We start from the raw sequence: 5349 nt of genomic DNA, 5'->3' as shown, positions 1-5349 counted from the left end.
AGGTTAGAAGATATGCTTAAATTTTTAAGAAACTGCCAACTTTCCAAAGCTTTTACAATTTTACTCTCTCACCAGCAATGTATGTGATTCTATTTGCTCACATACTCTACTAACATTTGATAATAAGTCTTTTAATCTTTTCTGTATAGAGAACGTATGCTATAATTTTAACTTGTGCTTTTTTTATAATTAAAGAAGCTAAACCCTTTTTTAAAGTTTAATTGGCACCTTACCCACATATCACACAATTCAAGAGTTCGATCATTCAATTATATCAAGAATTGTACAATCATTACTGCAATAAATTTTAGAAACCACCCCAACCCCCCATGGTCAAATCACTGTTAGAATGAGTTGTGTAATCACAACCAATTATCCTGCTCCCTCCCCCTCCCACTTTCATTTAAACACATTCTCATGTGCTTATTGTTCGTTCATATATCATTCTTGTGAAGCATCTGTTTAAATCTTGTATTTATTTTCTCATATGTTTATCGATTTTATTTTTAATTATTGTGTTGTGGGTATTACTTTGCTTCCTTTAAGTCCATTTTGGGTCCTTTAAGCACCTTTGAATTTCCATATCAATTTTACAGTCATTTTGTCAACTTCTACTTTTAAAAGTCTACTACGACTGACTACACAGAATCAATCTGGTGACAACCACAGGAAATCAAAAGGACAACATTTGTCCCCCTTTGTTAGTGTTCTTGGAAGCAGCAGTAGAGAGATCCATCATTCATTACATTGTTTAAATCTGCTGCACATGACCTCTTTAAAGTGTTGGAAAGCAAGGATGTTACTTTGTGGACTAAGGTGTACCTGATGTGAACCATGTTATTTTTCAATGACCTCTTATGCATGTGGAAGGTGGACATGGAATAAGGAATACCAAAGACAAACCAATGTATTGGAATTTTAGTATTGGAAAAGAATATTGAAAGTACCATGGATCTCTAAAAGAACAAAAAGCTCTTGTCTTGTAAGAAGTACAACCAGAATGCACCTTAAAGACATGGATGGTGAGATTTCATCCCGTGTACTTTTTTTAGCATGTTATCAGGAAGATCAGACGCTGGAGAATGGCATCATGCTTGGTAAAGCGGAGGGACAGCAAAAAAAGAAGATGACCCTGGAGAAGATGGACTGACACAGTGGCTGTCACAATGAGATCAAACCTATGAACAATGGTGAGAATGGTGCAGGACTGGGTAGCTTCCTTCTGCCAAGCACATGCGAGAGTGGGAAGCGACTGGAGGGCACATAACAACAATCACAACAGAGCTCCGATGACGGAAGCAAGGACAAATGCAAACAGAGTACACAGGCAGGGAGGGAAACGGTCTCTGTTACATCGTAGGATTGCAATCAGTGTCACAAAACAAAATTTGCTTGAATTGCTGAACGGGAAAAATAATCTGCTCTGTAAACTTTCATGTACATTATGCCCCAAAAACAGTTCAAAAGAAAAAGGTCTTTCCTTTGAAATTAATTTTGTTTACATTCTTTTTGTTCTTTAATCATTTTATTGGAGGCTCATACAATTCTTATCACAATCCATACATACATTCATTGTATCAAGTACATTTGTTGCCACCATCATTCTCAAAACATTTGCTTTCTACTTGAGCCCTTGGTATCATTTTTCCCCTCCATCCCCGCTCCCCCTCCCTCATGAACCCTTGATAATTTATAAATTATTATTATTTTGTCATATCTTACACTTTCCAATGCTCCCTTCACCCACTTTTCGGTTGTCCATCCCCCAGGGAGGAAGTTATATGTAGATCCTTGCTATCAGTTTCCTCTTTCCACTGCACCCTCCCTCCACCCTCCCGGTATCCCCACTCTTAGCACTGGTCCTGAAGGGATCATCTCTCCTGGATTCCCTGTGTTTCCAGTTCCTATCTGTACCACTGTACATCCTCTGATCTAGCCAGATTTGTAAGGTAGAATTGGGATCATGATAGTTAGGGGGGCAGACATTTAGGAACTAGAGGAAAGTTGTATATTTCATCATTGCTATACTCACCCTGACTGGCTCATCTCCTCCCTGGGACCCTTCTGTAAGGGATGTCCACTTGCCTACAGATGGGTCTTGGGTCCCCAATCTGCACTCCCCCTCAATCACAATGATTTGATTTTTTGTTCTTTGATGGCTGATACCTGATCCCTTGGACACTTCGTAATCACACAAGCTGGTGTTCTTCTTCATGTGGGCTTTGTTTCTTCTCAGCTAGAGGCCTCCTTGTTTATCTTCAGGCCTTTAAGACCCCAGACACTATATCTTTTGATAGCTATGCACCATCAGCTTTCTTCACCACATTTTCTTATGCACTCATTTGTCTTCAGCGATCATGTTGGGAAGGTACACACACGATGGCATTTTTTTGTTGTTGTTTTTTGATGTCTGATACGTGATCCCTTTGACACCTCATGATCACACAGGCTGGTGTGCTTACTCCATATGGGCTTTGTTGCTTCTGAGCTAGATGGCTGCTTGTTTACCTTCAAGTCTTTTAAGACCCTAGACACTATATCTTTTGATAGCTGGGGTCCATCGGCTTTCTTCATCACAGTTGCTTATGTACCTGCATTGTCTTCAGTGATTGTGTCGAGAAGGTGAGCATCATGGAATGCTAGTTTAATAGAACAAAGTATTCTTGAATTGAGGGAGTATTTGAGGGGAGACCCAATGTCCATCTGCTACCTCAATACTAAACCTATAAATATATTCACATAGATCTATTTCCCCATCATCATATATAAATATATTTACATATGTACATGCCTGTATTTAGACCTCTATAAATGCCCTTTGCCTTCTAGTTCTTTCCTCTATTTCCTTTTACCTTCCTCTTGTCCCACTATCATGCTCAGCCTTCATTTGGGTGTCAGTAATTCCTCTTAGGTACATTACCCTTGATCACGCCCCACCTGGCTTCCTATACCCTACATCACTACTGATTTGGATCACTTGTTGTTCCTTTGTCCCTGGGTTTGTTAACACCACTTCCCTTCCCCCCACCCTCCTCCGGCATGTTCCCCCAGAATTGTCAGGCCTGTTGTTTTCTGCTCGATTGTTCATCCACCCTATTTTATTTAGACAAACCTGCAGATATAATGACATGCACAAAAACAAGACAGAGCAAAACAAAGCAACAAAAGAAAACAAAACAACAGCAACAACAAAAAGAAAAGGCTGTAGTTAGTTCAACACTGTTTTTTGCCCTTTAGTAGTGTTTTCAGGTTGAGTCTAATGGGGCACCAGGTCCTGGCACCAAAGTCTATTTTTGGAATTCCCTGGGGATTTAGTTGTTCTGTTCCCCTTGCTGTTCTGTGGCACGCCCTTAGTGTTTTGCCTCAGTGTGGTGGTGTCAGATAAGGCACAATTCCCATACTGTGTCTCCAGTGTTGTCACCTGTACGGCTATGGGTCAGTGAGGGATGTCATGTCTCATAGTGGGGCTGACCATATGGTCTTCTCTGCGGATTGGCTGCTCTGAGTGGTAATATCATCCTCACAGCCAGGATGTGCTCCACTCTCTTCCTCCCTCTTCATTTGCTTCCGTGTGCTCTGATCAGATATGTCCTTCTCCCTGAGCTGCAGCTTCAGTGCTGTCCTCTGAAATAAATACTTCGGGAGGTGGGGTGGGGAGGTGTCCACGTAGTTGGGATTGGGCCAGTCCCTCAGGCCTCTCCACTGGTTCCCTACTCTATGCCAGTATGTTGCATTCACATCTTGGAGCACTGGGTTGAAGTCTGGTCCCTCTTTCCCTGTGGGAAAAAAAACGAAAGAAGTTTACCTGAGTGAAGGTAAACAATAAAAAAGAAGATAAATTAGCCTATCATATATGTTTTTAAAATGTTTGTCTTTCATTCTGTGTGTGTTTCATGTATGGTTGAAATTCTAAATACATCCACAAATCTAAGAAGAATCACGTGTGTGTGAGTATACATATACACTTAAGCATAAAAACACACCTATAAAATCAGGCTATATAGTAGGTCAGCTTTTAAAATGTCTTACATTTGCTATTATACTACACTTGATCTTAGCCAAAAGGCTGAGAAGCGATACATTTGCTCTTATAATAAAAGTTCCCAATTGCTTAGTTTTAACACTCTTCTTCCTGAAAACTAGTTTATGTAAGTCCAGAGGGCATATTAAAGCCACTCAGAAAGAACTTGTCACCAGTTAAATGGAATGGAATAGATAATTATTGTTTACATTGCATTAAAATTTATTGTAATGTTGGCATTTCTAACTTTTCTACGCAAGTGAATTTCAAGGTAAATTATTTTCTAAGATAATGACACACCATAAAAATGAAAGACCCACCACTGAACTTCTGCCATGAAGTTGATCCTGACTCAGAGTGTTCCTGTAGATCTAAGCAGAGCCACTTCATAGGGTTTCTGTGGCTGTGAATCTTTACCACAACAGACGACTTCATTTTGTCCTGTAGAGGGTCTGCAGGGTCCAAACCTCTGGTCTTTTGATTAGTGGGCAGGTGCCTTAAGCACTGCACCACCAGGCCTCCTTACGGAGTCATTTTCAAAGCACATTCTCCATATTACCATTTGCAGTTGAGGGTCGGCGATGAACTGACACGACCAAGCTCACAAAGCCCGCAAGTAGCAGACATGGATACAAACTCAATTCTGGCCCTAAATTTAGTACTTTTTCCAAGTATAATACCTCCTGATTTGAATCACCCACGGATTTTTTAAGTGTTCAATGATTATGAGTTCTGTCTTTTTAAAATACAATATGTGTCCATTTGAATTCTTAATGAATTGTTGAAAACCTTTAGTATCGTTCAGTATATGCTATACAATAAGCAAATCCTCGATGGTATCATGGATTACAGGTTGGGATGCTAACCACAAGTTCAAAAGTTCTAACCCACCAGCTACTGTGGGATAACAATGAGTATTTCTGGTCCTAGGAGGTTTACAGCCTCAGAAACCCAAAAGACCAGTTTGACCCTGTCCAATAGGGTTACTGAGTCAGAACTGACTTGATGGCCGTAAGCTTAAGTGTGCCTACTTTTAAAATACCCAACATCATATCTGAGCTATAACATATCACGCAATACTGTTCATAATGTGCCTTTTAATGCTGGATGGATTTCTTACAACACTTGAGGAATACATATACTTCAAGGATGAGTACCGTATATACTCGACTATAAGCCGACCTGAGTATAAGCCGAGGTACCTAATTATTACCTGGGAAACCAGACAAACTGACTCCAGTGTAAGGCTAGGGTGGAAAATGCAGAAGTTATTGGTGAGTTTCAATAATCAAAACAAATGAAATTAAAATTACTAAAAATTTAGACAT

At 40.0% G+C, this 5349-nt stretch overlaps 1 pseudogene; it reads right to left on the bottom strand.

The window, feature by feature from the left end:
• Positions 1 to 3936: 3936 nt before the first annotated feature.
• On the bottom strand, positions 3937 to 4078 carry LOC142438087 (U2 spliceosomal RNA; annotated as a pseudogene).
• Positions 4079 to 5349: the final 1271 nt, after the last annotated feature.

Source organism: Tenrec ecaudatus, chromosome 1 (assembly GCF_050624435.1).
Source record: "Tenrec ecaudatus isolate mTenEca1 chromosome 1, mTenEca1.hap1, whole genome shotgun sequence".
NCBI lineage: Eukaryota > Metazoa > Chordata > Mammalia > Afrosoricida > Tenrecidae > Tenrec > Tenrec ecaudatus.
This window is presented reverse-complemented; position numbering and strand designations above follow the sequence as displayed.